Source organism: Lipophrys pholis, assembly GCF_963383615.2.
Source record: "Lipophrys pholis genome assembly, chromosome: 13".
NCBI classification, from domain to species: Eukaryota; Metazoa; Chordata; class Actinopteri; order Blenniiformes; family Blenniidae; genus Lipophrys; species Lipophrys pholis.
The window spans coordinates 4,489,493-4,509,898 of NC_137632.1; the positions used below are offsets into that span (position 1 = coordinate 4,489,493).

At 43.0% G+C, this 20,406-nt stretch overlaps 1 protein-coding gene across 2 annotated transcripts in view; it reads left to right on the forward strand.

Annotated features, from left to right (window-relative positions):
* The first annotated feature begins 2,898 nt into the window (after window positions 1-2,898).
* st6gal2a (ST6 beta-galactosamide alpha-2,6-sialyltranferase 2a) overlaps window positions 2,899-20,406 on the forward strand; it is a 59,310-nt gene continuing 41,802 nt past the window's right edge. The window contains exon 1 of one of the 2 annotated variants that reach the window (XM_080478446.1): window positions 2,899-3,094. The gene's annotated coding sequence lies outside the window, so the exon portion shown is untranslated. The remainder of the gene's footprint in view (window positions 3,095-20,406) is intronic. The other variant, XM_080478447.1, reaches the window with a different exon arrangement.

A 20,406-nucleotide genomic window follows, 5' to 3' on the forward strand; every position in this document is an offset into this window, starting at 1 on the left:
ACTGCAGAAAATGCAGAAAAAGATGATCAGAACTATCCACAAACTGTTACCAGTACCTGGGGGCCTTCAAAGCCCTCATGTCATCAGGGCTTAACTAGAGTCGAAATGAAGACTTCACTATTGTAAGTCTTTGCTTTGGATATTGTTGTTTTTTTCTGTGTGGTGTTCCCCGTTGAGGGGGGTGTTCATCTGCCGTTCTTTGCAGCCTTTGGGGTGATAAACCTGATTAGTGGCTTTATTTGTTTACTAGAATCTAAATGCAGGCAGTTAAAATAGCAACTTAAAATGCAAATGGCCTAAACAATCCAATCAAGAGAAGTAAGATCTTAAAAAAACTGAAAAGAGAGAAAGTTGGGGTGGTCTGGGTGACCGAGCTCAGACTGCCACCCCAGCGACCCGGAAACAGATAAGCGGGAGAGAATGAATGAATGAATGAATAAATGTTTATGGAGGCTTATACTTCAGGCCCAAACCAAAAAACCATCTCAAAACTTTTTAGGGGCCGACAACCAAAGAAATACAGCTCATTAAATGTTAAATAGAAACGCGAACAGGAAGGAAACTTGGTACTGACTGCAGAAGATTGGGAACAGTTGTGTAGAATTCAATGGAAAATGTCAAATTCAAGACTAAGGAGAGAGTTTGTCTGGAAAAGTCTCATTAGATTTTTTATAAAACCGGAGCAAAGAAAACAATACACCAACTCATCTGCATGTTGGAGACAGAGCGGAGCCAAGAGGCAAATCATTTCCACATATTCTGGTCCTGTACAGTGTTGGTGCCTTTTTGGATGGACGTTTATTCAGAGCATCTTTATGACAGACATCCCATTTGAGTTTGCTTCTATGTGTCTCGGAGCCCTGCCACCTGATAACTTCTCCTTTAAGGATAAATATCTGTTTCAGATACTTAATGCAGCCGGCATGAAGGCCATTACAAGAAAGTGGAACTAAAAAAACCGACAGTGGACGAGTGGATTGATATTATATATGATGTTTTTAAGATGGAAAGAATTACATTTGCCATAAGGCTGCAACTAGATGTGTTTTTGAAAAGATGGGAACGAGGGATCAGGTATATTAAACCAGTGAGGCCATCTTTTGTATAATGTTAAAGCGTATGGTTCCTTTTTCGTGTTCTGGCCGGGTTCACTTCATGATCAAAGGTTTTCCTTTTAGTTTATATTTTTTAACACCAGTATGCACCCATGTTTCACTGTTCTAGGGAGTGTAGGTATTTAGTGGTGAGATTGTAGTTAGAGTGGGTATTATAAGATGGTGGAAGGACCAATCATTCATGTACTATTTATACAGGTTTGGATGTGTTGTGGAGATTTAACTGTAATGTACAGATGAATTCTAAAGGCAAAATGTTACGTGGAGAATTACGTGAACCGTGAAAATACCAATAAAAAAAGAATTGGGAAAAAAATAAAAAATTTAAAATTTCACAACAATGGCTCCAGGAAATAAATTGGATGTATGAAGCAGCAAGTGAACTGTAAGTTCTAGAAGCTGACGTGCTGACAGCAGGGGACATTGACAAGAGTACAAACCTGTAAAACTGCGTTTTGCTGGGTATAAAATGTAATTATGTTCTTAAAGCTCTGTAAAGCAGACCTGTTTCTGGAATGAAGAAAAACTAAATACCCAAACAAAGAATATATTTCCAAGGAGGGGTGAACAATAAAACAAGTGAGCTTTTGCAACTCCACAGAAGAGCTTCTGCAACCTCATCTGTAATAGTAGTTCTGATTCAACTGACAAAGTAAAGTGCTCTCACAAAACTGGGACTCACCAGAATTCTGTCTGAATTGTGACTTTTTGCCTGAGCATTTTTACAATTTTCTCAGAATTCTAACTTATTCCTCAGCATTCTTACTTCAATTACAGCAGTGATTCTCGACCATTGGGCCACGAGCACCAACTACTGGGCTGCAAAAACCTTTCAGTTATACTCCTGTGGGCCACGAGGGCTGCAATGCTGTTTCCCACCACTTGGGGCAGTGACACATCATTTAGTTGTAGAACACGCTCAAGTAAGCAGCAGCAGAAGAAGCCAGGCTAAACTTTTGACCGAAGTAATGTATGTTCAAGTTTACATACACAAGATAAAGAAATGTTTTTGAGATTATCACAGTGAATCGGGTCATTTAGTTTACAAGGTTTTAGCTTGTTAATCTAAGTGGACTTGACTAAGTTATTAAATACAAATCAAATCAAGACTTGGACTCAGAATTTAGACTTTTTCTTCAGAATTCTGGCTTTTTTCTCAGAAGTCTTACTTCAGTCTCACAATTCAGTTTTTTCCCTCAGAACTCTGACAGTTTCCTCAAAATTCTTACTTATTTTCCAGATTCTCTACAATTATACTTTGTTCCCCAGAATTTGGACTTTCTGATTTTAATCTAAAAATTGTTAATATTTTCTTTGATTTCGGTCTATTCCCCTCGGAATTTTTACCTTTTTTTTTTTTCTCAGAATTATTACTTATTTGTAAGATTTTTGACTTAAACCTCAGAATTCATACTTTATTCTTTGGGATTTTGACTTTCATCTAAAAAATCTGACTATTTTCTAATGATTCTTCAATTGAGAATTCAGACTTTTTTTCAGAATCATGACTTTTTTCCTTGGACTTATGACCTTTTAACTCTCAGCATTTAGATTTCTATCTCAGATTTCTGACTTTATATATATATATATATATATATATATATATAATTTTTTTTTTTTAAATTAATAACTTAATATTTGTTTTAGGTGGCTCTACTCCTCCGTAATTCTGTAATTTATCATCTAAACGTTCCTTCACATGATACTTTCCACAAGGCCAACGAGCCCAGTGGGAAAAAAAGAGAAAGCAGCAGTCGGCTCTGACTCCGCCTCTTCAGAAATCGGATGTGGATGCGAGGAAAAAAAAAGGCCAGCAGCAACAATGTGACAGACAACAGAGCCGCTCCGCTCCGAGTGGTGCTGCTGGGAACCTCCAGACAAGCGGACCGACCGAGAGCCGCGCGCAGCGCAACCAAGCCAACAGGCGCAAAATGCTGGTGCGGACCGCAGCATCCTGCGAGGAGCCGCTCCGGCTGTAGGTGAGGCTTTGTTCGCTTTCTCCATGCAGATCTGTGTGTGTGAGTGTGTGTGTGTGTGTGTGAGTGTGTGTGTGTGTGTGTGCCGCTCCGGAGCGCTTTGTGCAGAGCGGAGGATGCGCATGCACGGTGTTCGGTCCAGAACGCGTCGGTTCTGACTGAGGGTCTCGGATTCGTGTCGGAACGTGACGGGAGCCGCAGCGCAGAGAGCCGCTTTTTGCCTTCGCGACCTGACCGGATCACCGTGCAGTCATCACGGGACGCGTTCGGTTAATTCAGAATAACGCTCCAATAAACACGATGGGGCATTATTGACACACACACACACACACACACACACACACACACACACACACACACACACACACACACACACACACACACACACACACACACACACACACACACACACACACACACACACACACACACACACACACACACACACACACACAGCCGCAGAGTTCAAGGCTTTATTTGTTAATGACGCTCTCTTCTGCAGGCACCATTCAGCCCCGGTTCTTTTTTTTTTTTTGGTCTTTTTTTGTTTTTTTTCGGGGGATCTTTGTCTCCTCTGGAGAAACTGAGTTCTTTCACAGCTCGCTGTGAAGCCAGGCCTTTACAACTTGAGGAGGAGATGCAGAGGTGCACTGTTGCCTTTGCTCTCTGCTATTATCAACCCACCTGGCAGAGAAAACCAGGACAAGATCTGCAGAGAACTGAAGTCCAAATTAATGCATCAACGCCGCCGTGCCGCTTCTTAACCTGCCGACTGACAAAGACAGCCAGAACACAGTGTTCAAAGATGTTTTTGGAATTCCCTGGAGGGGCCAGAGCCACTAGAGATGTGATGGAAGTAACCTGTACAGGGGAACTTTGATTTGCAGCGCTGCAGCACTGCTTGAAGCTTTTGTTGCCCAAGTTTAATTAGAAACCGTCTGTGTTTGGACCAAGTGCCTTAAATGACTTGTCATAGCCACACAGGGTGAGATGACTGAAAGTATTTTAGAGCAGAGGGCACAGCATGAGGCGAGAACAATCCTGTGTGTGTGTGTGTGTGTGTGTGTGTGTGTGTGTGTGTGTGTGTGTGTGTGTGTGTGTGTGTGTGTGTGTGTGTGTGTGTGTGTGTGTGTGTGTGTGTGTGTGTGTGTGTGTGTGTGTGTGTGTGTGTGTGTGTGTGTGTGTGTGTGGTGAAGTTCAGAGTTGCTTGACGTCTGTTCAGGGTCGACCTTGTGTGACGAGCACCCAGTGACATTTCATGGGTAATGTTTGTCTGTATTTTAATGACGGCTTTTAAAAACCTCCTCCTAAAAGGAAGTTTTCTCACTGATTTGAATAAAATAACTTTGAATATTTCAGTTCTCACTTTGGACCTGTTTGTGTGCATCAGCTCAAGTTTCACTGTAGGGAACCACGGTTCGATCTCCCGTTGAAGCAGTAACTGCATCTGGGAGCGAAACAAACAAACTTGGCCGAAGTAACCAAATAGCTCCTCAAGTATTCAGACGCTTCAAAACATCAACTCCAGGGATGTTTTAATGATCTCACATGTAAGCTCCATCCTGTACATCACAACGAAACATTAGTGCTGTGAGGATTATTTCTCATATACAAAAGATTTGTCTGATAAGAAGTTATTGTGATCAAACATGCAGAATCCTCCTTCCACATATCGTGTTAAATAAGCTTTGTGGTTGTTGTTTCCTGATAAGAGCATCTGTTTACATTGCGGTGAGTATATATCATGAAACACGGTGTGAAAGATGTTCGTCCGCCACAATAATAATGTGAGAAAAAAGAAAGTTAGAAAATTTGCTCGTTCATACTATGTAGTTTGGTGGAACGTAGATTATAATTACCTGGAGGCATAAAACGGGGTAATAAGGCTGGAGAGACGTGACCTTTGCACATATTGTACCTGTTTTCTATTTTGACTGTGAATATAGCGGTGAGTCAGGAACTGCACTCCTCGGTAAGAAAACATTTGGAAGCATTAGTGACACGACGGCACCGTGTCGCCACAGACAGGAGTTGACGTGAGCACTTCTCATAACCAAAACTCCAAACCATTTAGGACATGAAGTGAATTTGAAAACTAGAACTATACATTGGATTTTAGTGCTTGTCCTGGACGTGACTTGCTTTATCTGCACACATACTTGGACACAGCATGATGCTTTGAACATCTGCATTAACACATTGTGATCATCTGCTCTTGATTTGGGCCACCCGGCACAGAAATACTCTGGATGCACGTCTGCAACAAGAGATGTTATCACTGAGCCGCCGAAACTGATCTGAATGTCACTGAAATACACCTTGAAGAGCAACGGCACAGGAGCCTGGAACTCATTGAAATAAGATTACACACACACACACACACACACACACACACACACACGCTTTCCTGTCCTCTTGTATCTAAGGCAGCAGTCTGTTTGGTTAAAGTAATATTGCCTCAGAAAAATAAACCAGGTTGTTTGTTTCTTCAGCAGTTAATTATTTAGGATTGCTGTTGTTTTTCAAGTGACTTTGTCAAGGACAGTGGTTGGAGGTAATCTGCATTGTTCAACTACCGGAGTGTAATAATGCTCAACATTTAACATTAACAGTCCCAGATATTACATTTTTTCAACAATTTCACACAGGTGTCAGAGGTCCAACAACATTGGATTCAAAGTGTATTTCTCCAAATCAGCCTTGGTTCCTGAATTTCAGCCGGCCTAAAAGTCCCTCTGGTGTCTCTACTGAGGACAGGCCGTTTCTGTGTCTGTACCTTTAAATGCTAATGAGCTGCATCTGTCCACGCCCACTCTTATGTCCCTCTCTGGAACGGCGAGGAGAAAAAGTGGCGCCCTCTTGCGATTTTAGAGGGCAGAGCTCCTCTACCTGTGGGAGGGTCAAAGGGAGTATCCACAACCAGAGGGAGTGGTTATTTCTCCGTATGATGTCACGGAGGGAAAATCTCTGATTTGCCTATATGAGCACACATTTGATTAAAAGTGGGGCAAGGAAGTGAGGGAGATGACAGACTTACTTCACTTCTGCAGCCTCATACACGGGCGATGGGGACACATGGTACTGTTAAAAAAAAAATATATATATTATAAAGTGAATTTTTCACAATATAGGACCTTTAATTTACCCTTCATTTCCAGATTATTCTCTCGGAAAGCAGGTCAACAAAAGCTGCTGCATCCCCAACACTTTGGCAACAGATCACGGCTGTACTAATGGATTTATAAATGCACACCACAAGCGTGCAAAAGCATTCTGATTTTCATCGAGCTGTTGCAATAATGCTTTTACACAGAGCTGTCTAATTACTGCTATACGCTGGCTGGCACCTCTTTGTCTCTGCAGCTGGATATTTATTGTCTCATATGTGGCTCCCTCCCTCTGCCTGTGCAGACAGAGCACAGGTGTGCAGCGGCGCTGCTGTCTTTGCACGCACTTGCAATATTCCACTTTTATTCTACCGCTGAGCATCACAATAAAGCAGATTTACAACATTTTTCCATGCAGTTTAAATTTTTCTTTTCTTTTTTTTACCGTGTATATTCGCATCAGCGCTGCTCAAAATCCCATTGGAAAGTTCTGCTTTGTAGGCTGGTTGGTTTGGTGTAGTATCCTTCACAAAACACAGATGATCTTATTTTATATAGCATGATTTACCAGCTACGTCAACAGTTCCCGTCCATTCGGGATGTACAGGATAGACATTTAGCAGAAATCAGCAAGTCAGGAAGATCCCAGTTTGTCAGCTTGGTGAGCACATGGCTCGATGCGCTGAGGTAGCCCTGCACACTGTTGTTTGTTTCTCAGTTTACCTGTTCCCTCACCACCTGCCTGACTATTGTGGGACTGAAATACACGGCGGTGCATGTGGACACGCAGCTGCAGCCGGCCGGGAGGACATCAACCAGGATAAATTAAAGCGATCATCAGCTTCTAACAGTTCTGCGAAGAGGGTGTGAACATTTTCATTCACACTACAGACAAACATGTCAGTCAGTAACTTGAAAAGGATCTTTGGATGTAGTCTTTTTCTTTTTTTTAAGTGGAATGGCAGCAGTAAGAAATGCTGTTCTAAAAATACCAATGGTAGGCAGTGATGGTCCAGTACGAGAGGTAAACACAGATTGACTGCTCAGATGAGCGAGGACGTGATTTATGTGAGAAAGCGAGAGCGTGGTGAAGAGGGATCAACAATCAGTTTAGCTCGACCTCTGTTTACCGTTTTAATCTAAAGTCTGTTTTCACATTACCTCAACGTTTATCCTGCTTAGTAGAAATGTAGTTGTAAACGAAGAATCGCACGGCGTTGTTGTGTTCAAGCGGAGCGTGTGACGCTGAGAGGCCTCGAGGTTGGGGGTTTAACTTCCAGGATGTGTTTCTATAGTCTCCATTATGCTGTAAAGGGATACAGGATTTCTGTGTCTGTAAGACAGATGTGTAGCTGCCGATCCGTTCGCCAAGCAGCACATCGAAGCGCCTTTTAAATATTGCATCAGTGCAGCCTTGAAGCTGCTCAGAACAGTCGCACTGATTTAAGTCTAAGGTGAGAGCGCAGGTTGGCAGACTGACGTTAAGAATTGTCAACTTCAGATGAGATGGTTATAATTATCTGTTCTTTTTTTTTTTTGAGGACCAAATATAGATTTCTATAAAAAAGAAAAGGATTTGTACAAGCAGTATTTACTTTTCTGTATTGGTCAAAAGGCTGCAGCAGACACAATTTGTGAAAGAAATACTGATGGTATTTTAAGAATATATACAGATTTTAGCTGAAATACAAATGTATTTTTTTTTTTTACTAAATATATCTGTCTTTGTGCTTACAAAGCAAATACAATTAAATAAAAATAAATTTTTCCTTTGATCTTGTCATATCACAAAACAGTTCATCAATGCTGAATGACTGTAGTATTTGTTTTCAAGGTTACATTACCCACCCCGACTTCCAACTCCAGTAACTCATTTGCAGCTGCGCTTGTCATGATTTTAAATTGCAACTTTCATGCAATAATCACAGGAGTATATTCCTTGAACTTGTTGGGCTGATGGTACTGCGTGTTAAGCTCAGCAGCGTGGTAGTTGAAGTATTTTCCTATCAACGGAAGCTCAGTGGTGTGGATTTCCTCGGGTTTGATAGCTTTAAGGCGGATTAGTTCAGCTTTGAGATTTACAAGTAGCTGTTGGGCCCCAATAGGACATCATGCGACTCAACCATAATTCAGGGGAGCGCCCTCTGGAAAGGATCGGTATTGTTGAAACGGGCGTGGTGTCGCCAACCTCCGGAAGCTAATATTGAAGTGGCGGCGATGCCACCTCAGGTGCTCTGTTGTGTCGACTGCAAGGGTCTTTTTGAACTGAGAAGGAACAAAACGAAAGCAGCAAGACGGAGGAAGCAGGTCATGAGGGTGTTGCCCAATAACTAATGATTGTGTGTAAAAATGACAGTTGAGATGGTTTGAGGTTGATATTCATCCTAGTGTCTATCTGTTCAGGCCAACCCCAACGTCTGTCTTTATTCCTGAGGGTCCACAAGCTGTCAATGGACCAAAACTAGGGAGGCGCCGAGCCACATTTTTTCACTACCGATATGATCCCGATACCCGAATTTGTATATCTACCGATACTATTCCGATACCAGAGCTCTGTTTGCTTTAATATTATTATTATCATTATTGTTGGCTTTATATGAGGCTGTAATAAACTCATCTCTACAGTAAAGTATGAAATGTACAAATGTATGCATGTATTCTCTCAAAATGCAACTTGAGGTTAGTATCAGGTCAGAAAAGGAAACGGTACAAAGTATTTTTGTTCAATTTGGACAATGTGGGGGTCTGAGTGACGTCATCATCTCATAATAAACTTATTATTTCTTTGAAACCTCAGAATCACTTTAATTCCTGGAGAAATTCTTCAGCAACGCAGCACCAACAGAATGTTTCCCTCACTAACGCAGCTCCAACCATTGGGACTATTTTCAGAGAGTTTAGCGTGGAGTCGGACGGAGCTTCACAGAGGTGTGAATCGCCTGCTGACAGCCTGGAGGAGCTGCTGTTCATTGTTTTGATGCCGCGGTCAGAGCCGTTCTCGAAGAGCGCTGCCTCGCTGTACTACTGCTTTGCAAACATCCACGTTGCTGGGTTGCTTTGTTGCTTTGTTGCTTTGTGGTGTTTTAAGCGTAAAATAGGTCCAAACAGCGACATGTTGTCATGAAAAGTTGGAGCACAGTGCTGCTACACTAGCCTGCTCGCTGGCTGCAAACTGTGGAATGGATTTCCTGACTCATTACTCCACGTCTCATTGAGACCCGCCTCCCTTCAGGAAATCCAGTCCACAGTTTGCAGCCAGCGAGCAGAGCAGCAGCAGGGAAACACTGTGGAGTCATTTCAGCAACAGTGAAGCAGACGAGGCTTCATGGATCAGAGATCTCCACAAGTTGGATGCTTGAATTATGTTAGTATCGGAACCCGATACCGATACTGGATCGGATCGGCCCCATACCTCAGACGGTAGAACAGGGGTGCCCAACCCCGGTCCTCGGGGGCCCCTGTCCTGCATATTTCAGTTCTCCCTGCTTCAGCATACCTGAATCTAATGATGATGTCATCACCGAGGTTGTGAAAAAGCCCAATAACGAGCTCCTCATTGCGATCAGATGTGCTGCAACTGGGAGGAGCTACAACATGCAGGACCGAGGTTGGAGACCCCTGGGTAGAATATTCTCCTTGTAGCCAAAGAGGGTGCAGGCACCCACCCTGCCTGTTGAATCAATTGATTTGATATTTCAATTTTAATCCATCCAATTGAAGCTTTGGGTTTGAGTAGTGACGGATTGTGGGACGGTTGCGAGACAAATCGCGCCGCTAAAATGTAAATGTCAGCATTTTTTTTTTAGTCAAGATGAACAAGTTCATCTTATTTGCTGTTGTCCAGAGTTACAGTTTAATTTTTATTCTGTTCCAGACTGTTGAGAGGCTTGCAGTGCACGTCGACGTGGACGGCCTGCATGGGCAGGGCACTCGGGGAAGGTGGAGGTGTAATTTCAGATGCGCTCTAACCGACCAGGCCAGCAGTTATCTGAGCTCGGCCTTCAGACCCAGTAGCAGCAGCGCTGGAGTCATCAAGACCAGCTGTGCCCCTCACTCCTGGCCCAGTGTGTGAGCCCTCACAGGACAGGACTTTCCATGAGAAACACATGGATGCCGCGGTAATTAGCCCACTTCACAAGGCTGTAAAGTTGTTGAGAGGAAACATCATCTCGGCGCAGTTTTTCCTGTGTGTCTCTGTGGGTTTTTTGGTGCTTTGCTCTTTCTGTTGTGTCTTCCTCTGAAGGGACACGGGATGTTTGAGTAGCTCACTGCGGCATAGCTTTCATAGTTGTGTCTATAAGTCTGTGATAGGCTTCTAGTCTCAGTCCGTGTTTAGAAGCGAGTGTCCGGAGTTCAGGCAGATTATAGAGAGGTTAAGCTGTCTGAAAATGGCTGTTGAGCTGTAGATTAGGGGGCTTGTTCTCTGGGCAGCTAAGCATTATTGTCTTTCTTTTTTTTTTTTTCTGCAAATGCAGATGTCTGTCTGTGTGTGTGTGTGTGTGTGTGTGTAGAAACAGATATGAATGAATCCCCTCAGCATCTTTTGAAAGTGTGAGACGCACAGTAGCGGCTTGCGGAACCACATCTCTGTTTCGGTTTCAGGAACCAGTCTGAAGTCAGAAAGTCTAAAAATACAAGCACAGGTCCGCATTTTCAGCTTCCAGTGTGTGGAATGGGTTTTTAACTAGACTCTCTTTACTTTCTCGCATGGAGCTCCGGCTCACTGAGGGTGTCGGGGCTCCCAGCTGCATTTATGGGCCATAATGTGAGAGCTGATTTTCCTTCGTAGGACCTTGCCGTTGGCAGGCTGTATTGAGGAGAGCTCTGTGCACCATGAAAGCCTGTCATCATGAACCGCGGCCCGGTGTGATTTCTCAGAAGAGGATGTGCTTTGAAGGTCACAGTGACTCAACTCTTCGCCCTGCGTTTTCATCAGATGTTCCCTCCGCTTAAAGTGGAGGTTACTTTTAAACGAGACATTAGTGTCACGTATTTTCCTTTTTTTATGTGTGTGTGTGTGTGTGTGTGACCGTGACATTGCATGTGCTGTAATTATAGTATTATGAGTTTCAGACCTTTAACATTGAGCAGGCAGTGGATGTGTGACGGACGATGACTCTCTCTTGTCTTTTTCCTCACTTCGGATGAGTCAGTGGCTTGTTTTCTCTTCAGCGCTGTGTCAGTAGCGCTGCTTCGAAATGAAACACATCCTGTGCTCTCATAATTACAAGGTGCATGGCCGCCTCACAAGGTGCCCTGATAGAGTGGGGCTAATTGGCAGAGTGGTGACCTTGTCAAGGTGATATCTCTGTATTGTGGTATCCTCTGCAGAACGAGGCGTCCTCGTCTGAACGCAAGTGTAGTCAGTGTCGATTCCTCCCAGCATCGGGAATCGGGTGTGAATTTTCTCTAACAGATGGACAGTGGTGCGTGTGTGTGTGTGTGTGTGTGTTTGTGTGTGTGTGTGTGTGTGTGTGTGTGTGTGTGTGTGTCCCACTTCCCGGCACCTCACAGACACTTTTTGGATGGAGTTTCTTCTTCAAAGGAAGAGTAATGACTTTCTAAGCGCATTTTGCAAAAATAGACATTTTCTCTCTGCTGATATAATCAGTAGTGAAGTTGGAGGGTAGAAGGGGACAGGACAGACCTAATCTGTCTCGGTGGGATCAGACTTTAATGGAGTTAGTGCTTTCTGTTCTGACCTTGCTGGACCTGATATAACAGCAGCACGAAGCTCGAGTTGAACCTTGAAACCACCGAGAGAGATTCTGATGAAGCGATATCTTCTTTAAACAGTTGACTTTATCAAAATACCTTTATCACATCATATGGAGTGGCTTTTTATTTTGACTAGAAGTGTTTGTTTTGTTATGGAGGCGATGGCACATTTATCTAAAAATGAAAAGTGTGACAGTTTCAGATGAACCTCTCGGTTGTTTTTAAGGCGTCTATGAAAGCTGTTCTGTAGATATAATCCTGACTGCTGCTGGGCCGAAACAAAGTTTCTCTGCAAACAAATTTAAAGCTGCACCAGTCAACAACTTTATGCTGGTGCCGATAGAATCACCAGCTTCTGCAATGCAGACAGTGGGAGGGGAGACAGTTTATTCAATCAAGCTTTATTTGCATTGAACCTTTCAAACATATAAATGCAATTTTGGAATGCTTCACAATGAAGCGAGAAAGATACTAGAAGACAAAGTACATATATGCATGCACATACTGTATGTGATGGTTCATGGGAGCGGACCTGCATTCCCTCACATGCACCCACATATATTATACAGAGACGAATGCATGCTGTGAGCAGATGAAATGAACAAGATTATACAATTATAAATCACAATTAATAAGTTCATACTCTTAACTAAAGAAACGCAACAAGAACTCAAGCATTCAGTTAAAATCACTACTGAAATAAGATGAGACGTGTCAGAGCAGCACATAAAAGCTGGACTAAAAAGGTTTAGGACTTTTCTTTTACCACCCTGCTGCTCCTTATAAAACAGAAAAACCAAAGGGCTCTTTGTTCTTTTTTACTACGGGTTGATATTATAGGGCTCAACAAAGGTAAATCATCTGTAAAAAAACAAACAATCTTTTTAAATACACTTGCATTGCTCAGTTATCTGCTTGTTTGGTTCATCGTGTGTCTTTAAGACGTGCCAAGTAATCACAAAATCTGTAAAACAATTCTACCTACAGGTACCAATAAAGTAACCTTGAACCTTGAGTCCTGTAAAACGAGGGCAGGGCATCTCGTAATCCTTTCCTTATTTTCTTTATTTCTTACTTCGTCTCTACACCTTTTCTGTGGTGAAAGGAAGGAGGTTTCTCATCACTGTGTTCTGGAAAAATTGCTGTAATGTTGAAGTGGTTTCTTGTAGTGTTGGTTGTCTCGGCTGTGGGTTTCATTTTGCACCCTCTCACATCGCTGCCGTGTTCTCCTGGGCGATCGCAGATGTAGCAGTGGTGAGAAAGTCTCATATTTTCAGAGCCGGTTGGTATCTAAACTGAGGGAAGAGGTAAGGGAGGCTGAAACTTTGTGTTCAACAAAGTCCAAGATACATTCAAATAAATAAAGTCACACTTTATAAGGTCGTGTTTTCATTGTTTACTGTGTTTGTGAAGGATTTTAAAAGAATAAGACCAACCTCCCATCCCTGAAAATCCAAATTAACAACATGAAAATAAATTGGAAACCTGATTGTAAACCCTAATCATGATTCTTTTTACATTTTCCCAAGTCAGTATTCCATCACATCTTTCTGAAATTATATGTTTCTCTTCAAACTCATTTTTATTGAAATACCATTGCATCCAAATTTCTGTCCTTTTTTATCGACATTTACAACATTATAATCTTTATATATATTATATTTTTGCACAAGCACATCATCAGGTATTCTAAATGCGCTCCTCTAAATCTTCCAAACACAATTGAATCTCCCTACTTGAGCATGTATATCTGTACGTCAGGTCTAACCTTAAAACTTCATGCGTTCAGCACCAGTTCACAACCAGCTAGAAACTTTCTGAGTCACATATGTTACTACAAAACACTTACATGTAGTTATATTTCAACTTTTAGACCTCATTTACACTACAAAGATGTTTTAAAAAAAGTTCATTTTCAGTGGCTCCGAGCGCGCACACATTTTGAAAAGCCAGTTCCTATTCAGACCGTTTGTTTTGTGTGTGTAGAACCAGACAAAAACCTTAACCAGGATAATCGGGAATATTCTGTTTCCAGAGCTGCAGTTGTATTTACAACACTGATGGACCCACTGAGCCAATATTGAACATGTAAAAGGGCATGCCTCCTCAAGTCCTTCATTAATGTTTGATTTTGTGATTGCTTTTTGGATGAATCAGGTAATAAGACTGTCTACATGGGGAATCTTTTGTGTCTCAATAACCAAGATTGTTTGTACTTTGTAGACAAAGGTTAAATAAACGGAGCTCTAAATTTCTGTTCTACCGGAGAAAGCAAACCCCGATAAATGCACATCTTTAGGAAGCTTAACTGGCGCGTATTTCCACAAAAATGACAGAAATTACTTCTAGTATCACATTTGTTGATGATTAATTTTCTTATTATGTGACACATTGACAGATGTGTTTCCTGTGCAGCTTGTTATCCCACACTGTGCTCATCCATTTATTAAAATGTCTTTAGCCTGCAGTTTAGTCTTTTGAGGGAACAAGTCTTTGTCTTTGTGCTTCCTGTGTTGAAAGTTGAGCGATCTCTCGCCAAGTGGATTGCTCGTGCTGACATGCATTGTATGCGAGTCCATGCAAGCTGAAGCCACCCAAAGCTACGCATACCTTGCTCTTCTAATTGCCCCGCTGTCTTTTCAGAAAGCCTGAAATTTAATTCTTCCATCATTGTAAGTCTTAGGCCCCGTTTACGCGACAACGAATACTAGTGTATTCGCAAAACTTTCTTCACTTTTGGGGGGGGGGGGGGTCCGTTTACACGACACCAGTGTGCGGATCCACTGTTTCCGCAAAGTTTTTAATCCGGCTCCCAAGGTGGAAAGATTCTTTCACGGCCGCTATTCCCTCCTGCAGAGACTGATGGAGGCTACAGAGCCTGTTACTGCACATGTGCATCTCTCCCCTCCCTCTTGCTCATCCAGTTGTAAACAAACATGGCGGCCGCGTAGTGGTACGACTCGAGGTCCATATTCTAGTTTTATCGTCCAGATCAGTATTTTGTTAGTTGAGACTCTCCCTGATAGCATCCGTTGCGTCATCAGTCCAATGCGGATGTCGGGTTCTCTCCATTTTCTTCACGTGTATAGTGTATTGTTCTCTGCACACACTGTGTAGTTTCATTACAAAATCAAGCAATAGCGCCCTCCCATGGCCCGGCAGACGAACTACATCGTCATCTCTGTGTCCGCTGCTGCAGTGTAAACGCACTCCTTTTTTTGTTAACGGATTAGGTGTTGTCACGTGAAACGTTGTCGTGTAAACGGGGCCTAAAGTCCCTGCCCTGTACCATAGTTCTCGTGCATTCGTATGCGTGCAGCCATGTGATTGCATGTCCCGGTGTAAGTGATTGGCAGGCGGTCGGATGGCTGGGATGAGCCGTATCGCCTGCAGTGTGTTCTCAGCTCCACATGCTCGGTGCCATTGGTGAGGAGATGGTTGAGCTGCTGCTGGTAGTAAGTCACATTTGCACGAATATTCGGGCAGTCAGCGCAAGTAGTACAGTAAAATACATGCATTTACTCACACAAGCAGAAATACAGCAGCGGATGCAATATTAATTCTGTTCAATGCGTGGGTACGCCATAGAATTGAAATGACTGACTTAAGAGGAAACACACAGACTCAAACACATCCTGCGGAGCGGTGTCTGCACTTACATCTGCATGCATGGCAGCGCGGCTGAATGTAGGTCACAGAAGAAGGCAAACGTGGGGGAAGGAAGGAAGGTGAGCAGTGGAAGTGGAAGGAGGAAGCCTTTCATTATGTCATCATGTTGGGGGAAGCGACAGGATCGGATCAGGATTCATAGGGAGACTTCAACCCGGCATGCGAGGAGTAATAATTCTTCCGTCCATCAGACACAAAGACGGTGTATTTACACAACGATTCAATAAATCATTAGTCCTGTCGGGTTCCTGTCCGACTCCAAACCCTCTACGACTTGAAACCAATTAGCTGCAGTGGCAGCTGGAGCGGAGGAGAGAGGAGAAAATTGGGCTAAAGAGTTGTACTTGTTTTTCCTTTTTCTTTCATCAAAAAATGTTTTAGCTTTGACTTTCCCCATCTCCACTTGTTCATTTAAGGAGGCTTACATGCTCATTCTGTTCTTAACAGAACAGCTACACTTTGGGGAATGAAGAAGTGATGAAGTGCAGTGTAGTCTCCGTAGCGCTCCGATGTGATCAGTATAATTACACAAGGGGAAGTCTACTGTGCCTGTGGTAATAACACCATCGCCTCCCCAAGCTGAAGCGGAGTGGTAGCTGAGGGAGGAGGTTGCCATTTATTTAGTCTTTTTGCGTCTCTTTACTTAAGTTCCTCTGCAAAGTGACTTGTTTTTTACTTGTCCGATCAAGTTTCATTGTCTAGATCAGGGTTCCTCAATTATTTCCCCCCGAGGGCCAAAATCAGACCAGCGTGCCAAACCAAGGGCCGGAACAGCCGCAGGTTTTTTACACTATGTCAGTAAAAGTTGTTTTAATTGCAAAGATGTTTTAGCTGATGTTCCCATTATTACTGTTATTATTATCATTATTATTATAGTAGTAGTAGTAGTCTAGGTGGTTGTAGTAATAAGTGTAAAACCAACTATGTAATGATTTACACACTGAGAGACGGAAATACAGGAAGAGAGTTACAGTTTGTTAATTTTTAAATTCCATAATTGTTGTTTCAGTGCTGCTTTGGTTTCTGTTCTCATTTCATCCATTTATTGTTTTTCATTGTGCTCTGTTGCATCTGAAGTATAAAAAGCTGCTATATAAATGAAAATATTAGTACTACTGTTCTAATTTGTGTTATAATGAATGAATTCACTCACCAATCAGAGAGAAAAATGGCAGCGATGGAATGAGGAAATCCCTCTGACGTGTCCCGTCGTCTCAATCCTGAGGCCAAGATGAGAAAGTCTGTTTCTGGATTCTGTTTCTTTAAGTCACTGATCAGAGGTGAAGAACACTCCTCCGCTAAATCCTCCACTCTTCTTGTCTCAGTATTATCCGACAGTGGCACCTGCTTTAAGGTGCGTTTACACATCGGCACGATGAGTTACCAATATCATTTCCCATCATTCCTGACGTTCTTAATGTGACCTAATGCATCTGAGGATAGTTCTCTCAAATGGGCCTGACATTCCTGATATTCCTGGAACATATTTTTGGCTCCAATAAATCTTCCAAGAATGTCAAGAATCACCTGTATTGGTGAAGTTTGTAACTGAGTGTGTGGATTAGTAGTGATGTGTGTTAATGTGTTCTACAGCGTGACAGCATTCGCTCCCTGCAGCATCCTCCTCTCTGATCAACTCCATGGAATTTCTCTGAATGCTGAGCGGTATCGAGTGTGTGAACTGTTCAGTAGCTGTTGGTAGAATAACTGTGGTGTGTGTAGAGTCATATATTTTTAAACTCGGTTGCGGACCTGACTTGTTTTACGCCCTGGACGAACCCCCGCCTCCATGAGGCGCACCTGAGACGGTGATTCTTATTTCCTCTGGTGCGCCCTGGGCGGCTGGACACGTCTCTCACAGCTAAATCCACAACTGAACATAACAAATTCTCCCGATTCGCCACATTCCTGACAGATTAATGAAAGTGACGATAGGCAACGCGCAGCTTTGCTCATTAGTTTGCAGCACCGCGGAACAATAATGCTGACGGTGCGTAATGACTCGTGATAATCCGCCACCGTTTCCTGCTCTTACTTGTAACTCATGATAAAAGGTGGCGACTGTCCGTGACGGCGTGACGCCTCGGCCCTGAATCATATAACTCAGGTCAGGAACTGAGATTCGTGATGGAACTGAGATTCGTGATCAGGAACTGAGATTCGTGCCTGATTTTCTGTTGTTAGGTGTAAATGCACTTTTAACAGCTCCACAACCATTTTCTTTCTTTTCTCGTTGTGACTTAAAACTTCATCAACCATATTAAATGTGCATTTTGTTAATGAACTCAGCATCAGCAAAAGGTTTGGCAAGGCTCCATGAAACAAGCGATGATGCGCTGTTGCGCTCACTTGTGCCAATGCTGACATAATATAGACACGGAAGGCTTGTGTCACGTTATGTTTTCAATTTCTGTTTTTCGTCTGTGGGATTTTGGAGGGTCGTTGGCATTAAATCTGGCAGCATGCATAAAGTTGAAGTGTCGCTTTAGATGATCCACTTTGCTGACTGCTCCAGTCTGCGTGCAGATCAAGCATGGCCCGGTATTATAAAACTAAACTGTTCAGTCCAGTCAGAGTTCAACTGACGGTTTTCCTGGTCGGCTTTGTGCTTTTTCACGCTGCAGCTCGTGTTGTTTCTTTGTTTAATTATGACTTACTGCTCGATGACGGGGGTTTTCGAGGGTGACATTGATCCGTAGACGTCCGAGCGGAGCAGCATTGACGTAATTATGTCAGATACGCTCAGACTACGGTGTGGGATGAGGTCCAAACAAGGTAGAGCAGTGCATTTTTCCCCACAAATTCTGCTTTATTTCACGTTGATGTGCAGCGAATGGGCCGGCGCCGGCCAGACAGTTGGCTCCATCCGGCCCGCGGGCCACCTATTGAGGACCCCTGGTCTAGATGAAATGCGAGCATATAGGATGTGGTGGAATGTTAAACATTGGATCTGGTATATGTAAACAGGAGCTTGAGAAAGGATTATTGTTCATCAGGTAAAAGTTCTATAAGACTGATGGAGTCAGAAGTTTTTTATTTGATAGGCTCTCATAAAGCGCAGACTGTAGAGAGTTTCAACTTTCTCAAAGTCTGTTTGGCATCAATAAAACAAGGTGGCTCGTTTTCCTTTGTCTGATCTCCGTCTCGTGTAAGTTTTACTGGTAGGATAAAACTGTGTGGCTGCTCCATAACATTACACGTTATCTTGCTTTGGGATTAAGTTACAGTCCCCTCAGGACATTCAGGTATTGGGTTAGGGTTGGGTTGCTGGGTTCCGGTTGTAAAGAGGATTTATTCCAACTATAGGCTCGTTCACACAACAATGTTTTCAAGTGAAAGCGCAAAACTTCCATTTTGGGTGTTCGTGTAGACGACAGCGGTGCTCGGAGCCAATGAAAATGCAGCTTTGGAAGTTTTTGAAAACGCTCCGACTCAATCGTCGTGTAAGCGAAAGTGCAAAAACGATGCGTTTTCACTTTCCTGTAAACGGGTCCATAATTCAATCAATCCATAATTGCTAACTAATCCGCTTTTCAGAATTCACTCTCTTTAGCAAAGTAATGTGATTAACGCTGAGCAATTAATTGAAAACAGGATATTTCTGTGTCTATCTATCCACCTCTGTGTCCATCAAAGGGAGCTGCTTTCACATAAGTTATTCAGAGAGAGTTACCATGTGATCAGGTCATGTTAAATGATTAGTGGCGGCACCCGTGCGAGTACTAATGGCTAAATGCAAGGTGAAAGTCTGGCCGTCACACAATGGCTCTGTGATCCCAGTGCAAAAAGACATAGTCACATTCAATCTGTACAGCTGAGACGGCCTGCAGTTTCCTTTGAAACTGTGTGATGATTGTCTGACGGTGGATTTCAGATCTTTTTCTTTTTTTTTGGACACTGTCCCCGCCTCGCCCACTGCCCCAGCGATTCCAGCTCTGGACAATTGTACGGGGAGCAGATGTCAGACGCTTTGACAGCACTTCAGCATAAACACAGGGTTACAGTTCCTCCGAACCGGCTCTTAAGATGAGCTGTCCGACCGTGTCAGAAATCAAAAGCTCAAAGTCACTCCCAACGGCCACACTGGAAGTGGGAGTGAAAAGGCGAGCACCTTTTCAGGGTTGTGTACGAGTAAACTGCCAGCACGGAAGGGCACGATGCCTCTCTTGCTTGTACAGAAGTACCCTGTCATGGCGTCAAGTCTGTGTGAACGTTGGCTTTGGAAGGCTGCAGTTCACGGTGGACGCAGACGTCGCATGGATGTCGTAGGAAAGTGTTGGATGTGTAACCCTCAGGACCCCGGGCAACAACCCACCACCCTGTTTATACAACCTTTTCAAGTTTAAACAGAAAACCCTCTAAAGGTGCTCAGTGTTACTGAAAACAAAACCTTTTTGAAAACTGCTCCCAAGGTGGAACTTTTTGAAAACTGGCTGACTCCGTGCAAACGAGAGTAAATTCAGCTTTTCTGAAATGCTGCTACTGGGCATGTGCACTGTGGCCGTTGTAAATCGTCCTGTGCACGTGTAAAAATAATTAATTCATAACACTGCAGGTGGTGTGCACTCTTCACTCTTGAATTTAACAACATTTCTCTAATCAGCATCATCTGGATCGTATATACAGTCAAATTTCATGTGATGGGCTAAATGCAACACTATGCATGTTGCGAGAAACTCATCAAAAGCTTATTAAATGAACGTTGTCACAATACCAGGAACTTCGACCGTCTGCATATTGATCATGACTTACTTCAAGGATACTGTGCTTCTGAATTCTGCCACATCTTGTTTGGTTATATTTCGGGCTTTCCGCTCAAAA